This window comes from Schistocerca gregaria, chromosome 7 (genome assembly GCF_023897955.1).
Source record: "Schistocerca gregaria isolate iqSchGreg1 chromosome 7, iqSchGreg1.2, whole genome shotgun sequence".
In the NCBI taxonomy this organism is placed as follows: Eukaryota; Metazoa; Arthropoda; class Insecta; order Orthoptera; family Acrididae; genus Schistocerca; species Schistocerca gregaria.
Genome location: NC_064926.1, coordinates 34,496,551 through 34,509,023, shown reverse-complemented (window position 1 = coordinate 34,509,023; position 12,473 = coordinate 34,496,551).

Here is a 12,473-nt window from a genome sequence, read left to right as displayed (position 1 = left end):
TTGAGTCGAAAACTAGGCTAGGGTTCTTATGTTCAGCTCATGTTTACAGGTCCTCGCCATCTTTTTCAGTATCGCTGTATTTCCAATTGCTGTGATGGCTGTTGATGTCGCCAATACATACACTTGGATGCGAGGAAACGGGAAGAACATGAGCTAGCCCGTTATCTTCCGGACTCTTGTAGACATTTGTTACAGTAACATCTTCAACTTTAACTGAGACAGTCTCAATATTTTGTACGGAGTTAGCAGATATCACATGGGTGTTTTAATTTTACTGCGTATATAGGGAGCACAGCCGTACCTCTGGTGGTATGTAGTTCCCAGGACTTCATATCCAGCTACACGTACTCTTGAATACAGTCTTTGCTCGTTATCTATATGAGTTTCTTGAATAACTACCACATGTTCATTATTTTCTAGTAGCATACTACATAGATGTTGTGATTTAGATCGACTGAACCCTTAGATGTTGAGCTGTAAAATCCGAATGTTACGGCTTCGGTGTCTGATTGGTTGGTTCTGAGAAGAACCGCTGTGAAGTAGTTTCGCTTTCGCGTTTAAGCCATCAGATCTGTAGTAGATAAGTCTGGCTGCCAGCTCTGATACTCATTTAGCACGAACCAGCTTATAGTGTGCTGCGGACTCGAGTACCTTCATCGGAGATAATCCGATACTTGCGAGTACTGAGCCCTGTGGTACGCCTCATACTACCTGCGCTCGCTACGGCCTTACGGTGCGGGAGAGGAAGTGTTTCTGGCGAGATGTCACTCACGAGCGAAACCATAGCTCTGTAGCTGGAGAGAAATTTAGGCTGCTAAGTTTAGTAAGTAAGGTGGCGAAGTCGACGGCGTCAAAGCCAATGCAGAATTCTAAGAAACGTAATAGAGTCGTCTATAGTCTATCTATGGTACGCTGTAGGTCATCTGTTATATTTATAAAAGCAGATGTCCTCATATCGTTGAGGAAACCTAATTAGTATTCGTGTAGCCAGTTATTTGTAGCTCAATAGTTGCTTAGCTGGTAGTGTGCTATGTCCGCCAAGACCGTGAACAGTACTGGAAGAACGTATGCAGGTCGGTAATCAGAGTTTGCTGAGAAAAGACCATTTTAGACAGTGGCTTAAACATTTCATCTTTAGAAACCTCAGGGAAATCACTTGCGAATAACGAGTGGTTGAAAACATCTGTTATGGTAGGCATTAGTGCGTCAATAACAAGGTTAATAATTAGACTTTTGATCCATCGTGTTCAGTAGATTGCTGCACTAAAACGAACGATCGTTTTATGATGGTTTTAAAGGTAACATACTCCGTGGCTACCGTCGTTTATCCCCATGAATGTATCAATAAGACTGTGTTTCCTTTGTGGTTAGAATGTTATTATAGGTAACATGGAGTACTAGGACAATTTCTCGAATGCGACCTGGAATGAGATGCATTTTTTACTTTGCTGGTGACAAGACCACACAGATTTTGCCGGGGGACAGCTGGTCAGTGTCTGTTGTAGGTCAATGAATGAACATAATACCAGCTCTTAGAATTTATCACAGACTGACCGACTATGTTGCGCTCCTGCTCATAAGCGATGTCATTATATTTGTGTGGTGTACTTTGTACGGCTGATGTGAGGTGTCACTAAAGTTTATGAGATATATTATTTCATCAAGTAGGCAAGCTGCCGGTTTGCTTCTGGTTTTCTCCTCTTTAGGGGAGCTATTTGTCTAATAGTTGAGTAAGTTTGTTAGTATATCCATGAAGGGTTCCATTTACGTCAGGGAAAGGAGCGGAAGTCTTCTCCTAAATGATTTCGTATCAGCCTTAAGATTCAGTATATTGATGCTTTCCAAGTTTCTGTATGTAATCAGCCGTGGTTTCGTTCTTGAATATTCTATTGAGTATGTCATGAAAATTATGTCGTGGGTGGGCCAGCAGGCGTCAACGTTTAAGGAGGTACGAATTACTCTGATTCGTGATTTGGTAACAAATGTATCTATGAGAGTGTCACACTAGCCACGTAACGTGTATTCACAAGATGAAGTACGATCTGATTTGATCAAGAAAGCACACTCTTTAGCATTACATTTGGGTGCCTTTTGTAATGTGTATTAGTGTCAGCAGCTACAATTTATACTCGTACATCGATTTGAGTCTTGCGAGGGCAGTTTCGAAACCGGCCAACCAGCATACTTTACGAGCTTATCAGATGACACAGATTAGTACTTTCTTTCATACGATTTGATGCCAATAAACATGTACTCAATTTGTTTATCCTGAACATTGTTTTGTGTGCGTTACACAATTGGCAGTAACTGAGAGCGAATGTAAGCCACTACTCCCCCTCCCTCCTCCCTACAACCCATCTGTTGTGTCTTAGAAAGACATAGAAGTCTAAAACTACTATTCTATTGGGAACGCTTCATTTAAGCGAGGTATAGAGTAGACGTACTACGTGAATAACTAGGTCTTGAAGTACCTGGCAGAAATCATCATAATGGGCAGGGAGACATTGAAAACTTGCGTGAGCGACATTGAGTGTAGTGCGTCAGTTGTAGCATGCGCGAGGATATTATTAGTTTATTTAACATCGGGCTCTGGGTCATTGGTGACAAAGTGCCAATTCAGGAGGAATGTGTTTAGTTGGTGAGGAGGTGGTGTGGCATACGAAATAGGGACAGATAACATTTGGGGCGACCGTAGGTACTGCAACCAAGGCCTGCAGGGTCCGACAGAGAAGCAAGACATTTGAACTGTAATGGGGAACATAATTCCTACAGACAGAGCCACAATAATCTGCACGCAAATTACCAAATGCAAGGTAATAGAATGAAGCTAATTACAAGCGACGCCAATGATATGACAGTAGCTTTCTAAATAAAAATTAATGTGAAATTTTAGTAGCAGAAGGATTATAAGAGAAGTAAGAGATAAAAAAGTAATTGCTAAAGTGGAAAATTAAAGTAGTTAAAGCATTAGAAAATTATGATTAATAACACCAAAGAAATGACAATAAATTGCTGATTAAAATGTCAGTATGAATGGGTTAGTATGTTAACTAATCGTCTAAATAAGAAATAAAAAGGAGTTAGTAACAATATATCGTGAAACCGTTAATACGTTAATAAATGATGGCTAACTATGTTCTCATTCACAGATGCCACTAGCGGCTGCCAGGGTTGGCAAGTTCTTAGTTCCAAGCCACGGGCTGTCGATTTAATTTGCATTGCAAACTGCTCTCTTTCCATCACCTCTCTTCACTATTATTTCACCTTCACTCGTCTATCTATGGATGATATTTGGCCCCTATATCGAAATGAGTAGAACGGAAACATTGCGGGGGAAAGCGGTCGGTATTTCTGAAGCATATAAAGTAGAGTATCACACTCTGTGAAACACGACACCACAGACTTACAGCTGGCGTCAGCAGAAGATGGTGACATTATTAGTGAAGCCACCTTTTAATGGACGAGTTGCAGTACGTTAATGATTAAAACAATGAAACAAATAAGTGGTTCAACATAACACTACAGATGACGAGTACAATGTAAGAGCATTATGTCGATCGATTATGCACAGTGGACTGGTGTGGATATCAGGGATAGTGACTGATAATTTTGCTTAACGGAGTGTGCCACTTCCCAGTGCAGACTTTGATGCAGGAGGCACTATCCTAAGCGCCTGTCTTGTATAGTCTGACTTTTATATAGCGGTTAGAAACACAAATTTTAGTGTAAATTGTTTCTTAAAGCTAACGTTTTCACGTAAATTATCTCTACCGCTTTTCTTCCTTCTTATACGGTGTGCTGACAGCTATGATATGTCAATGTTCAGAACACAGGTAGTTCGATCAGTAATAAAGTGTTGAGAAATGAATAGGGACATGAGAACTGATGATACAATTTGGTATCGAAAAGCGTGTGAAGACTGCGTTGGGTGGGGTGCTCTGACAGGGACCTTGGTGTTCTGCTCAGATTGGCTGGTACAGTGGGAGCGATTGCTCAGCCGAGTTGCACAAAGTTAATTCACATTTGGATTCAAACGACGGACTTAAAGGGGTAGATGTTTTAGAACATGTGGTAAAAAAGCAAAATAGCGGCGTGAGCAGTATGTAGGTGGTATCAGATGGACAGACGGATATAGTTAATTCACATTCGGTGCTGGCACTCATTCCCTTACTACTATGGGTCAAATGATCTTTGCGTGCAAGGCACTACAGAAAATGGTGGTGCTGGCATTGGGTTCTGAAAGGTTAGTTTAACATCAGCAGTGTCTAATGTAATGTAAATGTTAAATCAAAACACAATGGTGACTTTCTGAAGAGGGCCCTATGTAGAAGCCTATGTAGAAGCCTAGATGCATCCCACTACGTGGCAGGATCTGTGGCTCCAATCATCCTACCACCTGCCACCTTTTAACAAAGCTCTTATTTTTAACGGATCTTCACCGACTGCACAACACAAAGATCTGATACCTGCACTGAGTTACATGAAGTGATAGGAAGTCACTCGGCAGTTTGTATGAGGCTCTTTGTAACGTATACTTTGCTGTCTTAACAGCCGTTATAGAATAACCACGAAAGAATTAGGAATCGTTAGAGTGTGGAAGTAATGTAAGCGAACAAATGAGGCCTTGCACTACGACGTTTTTGGAGTGGGTCACTGTGTCGTCGGTGTAAGGAAGACTTGCATCGTACTGTTATGATCATTGCTACACATAAACATTTCTTTTTTCTTGTATCGGATGACAGATCCCAATACAGACAATTAATTCACTTCATGGATGTTAAGCTTATACAGGCTTAGTGGTGGAAGAAGATTTTCTGCGTAGGAACCTTTACCACTCTTCAAGATATCGCTGTTCGTTGTTGAGTGCACCACCCCTCAAAATCTTTGGAAAAACCTGATTGCAGTGGAGATAATTTATCAGCATTGATGTGTGCATCCTCACCTCTCTTATTAGAAGAACTGTGGCACAGTTAGATTAACATATAAGACTTCAAAGCTATGACAAAAAAAAAAAATAATCGGTGTTTCTGTTGGGAATCAGATGTCGAAGAACGTGGACTAACAGCGGAAGCTTATGAACTATAGAGCAGACGTTTTGCTGCCGCGCTGTGCTAATGCTGGCATATTTCAATTTACAATGACTGGGAGACAGTCATGTTTAGCCTGGTTGGCGTGAACGAGGATGGTGATTACTCAGTACACACAATGACTGACTAATAAATAATGTCTTACCCGTGCTCCTAGGTCATCAGCGTGCAAACTGATTGTATTGAACCGACTCTCTGAGATCCAGAAGCGCTCAGGCCTCACCTATTGAGTGGCACATTTTTCCCAATTGGACCCTTCCAGAGATCTATGTTGCGGTAGCGTTCAGTCTAGATACACGCAATCATCAATCAGCACGGGAAGCATGTAGAGTAAGTGCTGACTTTCTCCTTTTTCCATATCATTGTCAATATTAAAGAAGGCCGCATCGAGCCCTTCAAAGCAAGCTGATGTATCTGGAGATAATAAAGCGACAGTAAGAAAGGACAACTCCGTAAGTGCATCAGACGATCAATAAAAGCTTCATTATGGACGCTGCTCTTGTATAATCTCAAAGATTTCTACCTGTATCATTGTTATATCATGGTACGAGTAGTTTCAAATTTTCCACAGGGCTATATATAGTAAAAAGAGAAGGAAGAAGATGGTGAATTTTTTGATATTCCTTCTAATATGAAATTGCAGCATAAAGTCATTTCCTGAATTTGTAATGAACTAGATGAAACACATGTGATTTTCTTTCCTTTTGGTCACTTTTAGTTTCTGCGTCTTGTTATGACCTTAATATTCTAGAAATGAATATTCCTCCAGCGTGTACCATCTTTAGTCTAATGAATGATTGTTATATAGTTTATAGTAGGTGTGTGGTGGACTCCGATGTGTGTCGGTGTTTGTGGCCAAAAATGAATGGAATAATACTTTTTACTGAGTGTAAGCCCAACCATAGCACGATGTGTTATCTGATTTTAATATCAATTTGTATAAATTAAACGACTGAAAGAAATTATCAATGCTCCCACTTTACTATCTTGTTAAAAAGAAAATGAGAGTGTGAGCCTCGTTACAATAATCTACATCTGATAGTATGTAACTACTCCTTTTGGGGAAAATACAGTCTTTGTTTACTGATGTCATTTAGATGTCATCATTGTCATACAAATCCTTGCTTCCGTCAGCAAATTTGAAATAAGCCACTTAAATTCTCACGAACAAACATAAGATGTTTGCCCTACCATTATTCTCACTTTAGTAACAGTATGGCACGTAGGAGGCTGAGGTAAGAAAATTGCGAGCCACTACGTGACGAGATAAATTGTAAAATTTTACGCAGGTACATTTATTTCCTTGAAAATTGACATTAACATGCAAAAAAGCTTCCCGAAGTTAAGGTTTGCTAGTGCCTTACTTACTGACTACACAACATTAAACTAAAATCACGATAGATGCCAAAAGGCTTCTTTTGGTAGCATTACCCGCGAAACTGAAGGAAGGGAAAGATGAATAAATACACGTGACTGGGTTCACACAGAGAAGATTAAAGATTGGATGTGAGACCTGTAGGAGTAAGCACGCGGCTAGATGATATAGAATGAACTTGGATAAATACTGAACTACGTAAAGAAAAAGAATTACAGACACATGAATACACTTTTACATATAGATTCACTCTAGACAAGGAAACATTCAAACATAATCTAAGCATCTCGGTGTCAGTTACACTTCCAGATAACAAAGTTCCAGTGGCACAAAATAATTCCCTTAGTAAGTCAAAAGAACATGAAGATCCTAATATTATGTGCTCTAAATAATTCATCGAAGGTGATTCCCAAAATGAAGCTGAAAAAAATGATTAAAAGCTTCAGAAGACTGATGAATAGCACAACCACAGCACATCAAAAATAAGAGTATGAGATGGGCTAACAAGGTAAACGCTTCTTATATAGTCACAAGAGTGCACATCAATTAATGACAAACCTTAAAAACAAGGCTATCTTCTATGGATTAGCCCAAGACTTCAAATCATGAACGAAAATTTTATGAAACTGTAGTTCAAAGAGGAAACAATAAAGAAATACTGACAATATGGACAGGAACAAATAGGGAATGGGCACGTAGTCAGTTATAGTCATACTGTACACCTGTGATCTAGCTACCTCCTTCGGCCCAGGAAACCTCCTCAAAGTGGTCCGTATCATCTCATCCATCTCGTTGCCGTTGTGCATCGTGGTAGTCGTGGTCGAGCGTGTAGACACGTTGTCAGCTTCCTCCCAGCATTGTGTGACGATGCTCGTTTGGATATTCCTGCATAAGTGTGGCACGTCATGCCTTCTGTGTGATTTTCTTAGCAGGCAGAGAACATTGACTAACCTGCACTGTCACAAGACTGCAGTCGACTGGCCAATGTGGACGAAACACCCAACTGACATCTTGTGGATTTGGTTTATCATATGACACCTGGCATGGGATAACATTCCTCGTTGATACGTCTGCCTTGTTGAATGCTGATTTCCCCCTCCTCTGAGTATGCACAGCCACGCATCTTCGCCTTGTTATAAGCGTAGGGGGCTGGGCCATGCTCCTGCACTACCCAGAGTACTTGATGGTAGAGCTGCTGGCCTGTCGCACGTCAGTACAACCACATACACCATCTCTCCAGAACACAGGTTCACTGCATTACATACTGCGTGCCAACGCCTGGGGAGGGGAAGGGGGGGGGGGTGTCTACGTGACTGACATCGTGCCACCGAACGTCATCGACACGGCGAGGAGAGGCTTCTGACCCAACAAGTTGTATTGTGTTGGCTGAGGGCGTGGAGGAGACATACAACTCGCAGCACCCCTCTGTATTGGCCACCATGCTCGCACCTTGCAGAGTCCCGTAGAGAGCGTGTGTCCGTGAGTATTCTAGAGATGCGTGGCTAAACCTCGACCTCTTCAACTGCAGCGCCAACAGCATTGGGTGTTGGCTGACGATCTCCCTACTCCATGTCAGCTGTACTCATAGCAGTTGTCCACATCATAAGAGCACAAAGCTGCAATTCATAACACACGGTGTTGCTTAGCGTTTTTACAAAAAGAGGAAAATAATACGCCTAATCTTAACTGATTATGTAAAAGAACGTCTTTACAGCTTTAAAAATAAGGACAAAAGTCAGTATTTTTTATTAAAGGAAGAAATACACATGAAGCAATTAAATGTACTTTGCAAAGTGGAATTAAATAAACCCACGTCACAAATGTGGTGTGGTTCAAAATCAAACACATAGTCCTCTATTTATTTCAGAATTCTTTACAGAAGAATGATGGTAAGCACTAGTTATTTTCCGCCAAATAAACATGATTATTCCTTGTACAAGGATAGCGATAGCACGTGTTAGTGTTATCGTTATTTACATGTACACGTTCTGTCACTAAGTACACCCAACATAAAATACACCAAGAACTAGATCAAACGATTTTGGAGTGTCGCTTCGTCGTTCTTGTGACGCGGCTTCTCTTTAATATCCCTCAATACTTTACCGTGATCTTATTTCTGCAAGATGCTACCCAGCAAGATATTGACAAAATTTCAAATGCGACGTTCATTAGGTACAAACTGCTAAAATTGTTGTTGTTTAGATTATAATCTTCTACGACAGAAAGTCCTTCAAGCTCATGTGACAGACAGTCTGCAATCATATTCTTCTGGCCTAGAATGTAGTACACAGTGAATTCCTGTAGGTATAATGCCTAGAATTCCAATCTGCTGTGTCAGTTTTGCGCTCATAAGAAATTTCAATGCACGGCGATCGATGAATACTGTAGTTAATGTGCCAAATAGGAAATACCAAAACTTCGTAAGAACCCAGACAATAGTGAGTGCCTCAAGATCAGTAACGGAGTATTTTCTCTCACAGTGAGAGACCGCTCCAGTAATAAATATGTCTTCCAAGAGATGGGGTCGCTTCCCTCTTCTGCCTGAAACGACACTGCTCCTAAAGCAGTCAGAGACCTTTCTGTCATCGTACAGAAGTCCTGCATCAAGTCCAAATGCACAGGGATAGTCGCATTCACCAACGCATTCTTAAGTTTACTGGATTTATCTTGTGCTTACAGGTCCCAGATCTACATTATATTGTTTCCAGTTACCGGACAGAGACGAATAGTGGGTACAAGCTTACACTCACAAAACGTTCATAAATTTTGCAAAGCCCTATGAATCCTCTCAGTCGTCGTTTGCTTGGCAGCATTGTGCACTAAGTTATTGCTGAAATGTTATCGGCTTGATTCTATCCAGAGACACAATATGATCAAAGAACTTTATCTTTTTTCGTCCTTACTGGCATTTATATAAACGAAGGGTTATGCCTGCCTTCTCAAAAACATCTTGCTACACAACTTTTCGGCAATCAAAATGTCATCAATATATAGTTCCCCATAACCAATAAATTATCTGGTAATGTATTATTTAAAACCTTGTCCAGTTGTTCAGCCTGAACTGGAGTCGTCGAAGCTGAAATCAGTTTCCATAGCGCAGGAATACAGTATATAGCTTGCGTGAAGGGTGTATAGTCATCTGACAGTAGCTGGCTCGGAGGACGGTTGATGATAACATGTTAACCCTGTTTATGTGTTACAAGGGTTCATCCTCGGTTTCTTGACCGTCATTTGCTCCTTGTTAATCTGCCTGGAATCCAAGACTATGCGAACAGATTTGTCGTGTTTTGTAACCAGCAGCAGAGGCCACTTGCTAGGGCTTACTATACGCTCATCTTTTCTGTAACATTACTTAAAACTTATACCTGTACATTTTGCGATAAAGGAATACCGTATGGTATCACAAAAACTATTATGCTCACACTTCCTGCACTAACAGACGAACTCCTTAATTATACTAGTCGCCTCTGAGTATAAACAGATGTGATCCCTCAGCATTCGTCAATCACTGAATTAACGGGGCTACTCTTAACATGTACCGTCATTACTAGTCCACCCATGTAAATTGCTTGTGGTAGTCGTTCATTAAATTAGTCGCCAAAATAATCTCCATATTCATCAGGGGTACAGAGAAAAATTGAAATCAGATTCTCTTCCTTGGCATGCAATTCAATCGTCTCTCGCTTCGGATCTCTACAATCTTACTGTGGATCGCGCCCCCTACCTTGTTCCCTCGAATCAAAAGATGAGTCCCTGTCTCCCTGCACTTCCGAAATGCTTCGTTGTTAATAACTGAGGAGTGTCTAACAGTATCGATTGCGTACTGAAAATGCGCTTCTCCTATCGAAATGGTCCCATCAGGGTTAATGGCTGAGACTCTAACGCAGAAAAACCACTTGCAGCCAACCTTCCTAAAATCTTCCTTGGATTTGAATCATACACTACAGGCTGCCTTCTCATGCTCCTCTCCAGTACAGCACCTTCCACACCTGAAATCGTTAGTGCGTTGTCCAGTCACTATGGCATGGTGGTTGTGCAGGTGTTTAGTCGATATAACCTCACTTCCTGGCTGTAGAACCGTTAAAGCAATATTGTTTCTACCCAGTTCTACATGGGAGCAGCCACAGTTTCAGTATGCACCACGTCATCCATACATACGATCTCTCTAGTTTCTGCAGACTCATTCATTTCCATACTGATTCCTCCTACCGCTGTTTACATTTTCTGGTTGGTGGCGATTACTATTACATTGATGTGTGCAGTAAAGCTTTATGTGTGATCGTTATTTATGAAAGAAATGTATACTTTGCCATGAAATTGATTTCAAAACCATATGTATAGAAATGTATTAATACTGTAATTTATTGTAAAATGATATTTTACGTTTTGTTCTACATAAAGAACTAAATTTTTCAACTCAAGTAGTAATAATATCATTTGGCTAAGACAGGGAACCTAAAATGAAAAATATGTAGGGTAGGTGAAAAAACAAGCGATGATTAACATCTTTATTTATTCCGAAAAGTCTGTGCCGCTTTTCTTTGATTCCACGAAATGTAAGCATGTGCTTCTATGTGCTTCTCTGTATTTACGTAAATATATGACATTTAACTGTAGTGTGTAAATCCAGTTTATTTAGAAAACAAAACCTCATTGATTCCTGTTGCTCGGTCTTGCCCACTTGTCTCGTGAGTGCCGAAGGGATGCTGCATTCTCAAAGTACTATACAACAATTCAACCAAGTAACACCATTAGTTATATTTCTGTAAAGCAGACTGACTATACTTAACTTTAATGTATAAAGGTGTCACAAGCGATGAGAGCGGTCGAGGCTGACAGGAGCAGAGCTTATATTCACTTCGGCTTGAGGGCGCCCCTGCCGTGGTGTGGTCCTATTGCGTGCACCATTTTCCGACATCATTTCACCGTCTTCTCTGGTCTTGCGTTCTTCATCTTCGTTCCTACTTTTGTGGTTACACCAGAACATTCCTCCCACACAAAGCGACGGACCGTCATCGTGCAGGGAGTGCGATCACGGCGGGGGAATAGGAGTATGGGGGCACTGGATGGGCCAGAAGCTGTGACAGCAGGGCACGTCAAGCTTCTGAACGTATCCTGCCATCTGGCATGCGTTCTTTCAGAAACGTCCCCCAGAAAACGACCAGAAGGGTATGCGTCTTCCTCCTGCTGCCATAACCAGATTAAGAATACGGCAACTGCTGCGGTGTCAGGATGGACAGCTCCATCGGTAGGACGAGTGGAGGTGGAGCAGGCAAAGACTCCGTCTCCATGTGGTAGTCCCGTGGTGTGATGATGACACCCTCTGGAGGCTGCTGTGGCAGCGCTGTCCTCTGGACCCGTGAATCTGGGGGAAAGAGTGACTGAGAGATCATCGTGTACATGACAGTGGAAAAGAATATTATGATGGCGGCGCTGCAAACAATGTGGACCTGAAAGAAGATAGATGCAAGTGTCAAATCGACAGACGATCTGGCCTCGTGCCCACGTCTGTTTCCGCTGAAAACCCTGTAAGAGACAGTAGTATATGGGTACGTTGAGCGCAGTAGCGGTTGTTTGGTAAACGATTAGAAAGGAAACAATGGAAAAGCGTAATTTATATACAATTAATTATATATTTACACGTTTCAATTAATATCCATATGGAAGAATATCCTAATTTTCTAAAACTATTCTTTTATCGTAGTGAAATGAGAATTCTTTTTTAACAGCTTTATTTATTTATTATTTAGTTTTTTCATTTCTGGTTATCTGATTGTATTCCAATTGCACCATTTCTTTTACTTCATTTTAAAATTAATCTCATCTTAGTTTCACCATTAAACTTTTGAATGTTGTTGTAGTTTAAAGTAAATCATTTTATCTTTGTTACAGAGATTTTATAATTTGTTTCATAATAATAACTTCTAGGACCTGTTGAAGTCCAGTTTGTAATCCATTTATTATTTCCTAATTCATCTGTCCCCTCTCCTAACATAGAACCTGTCTCTCTT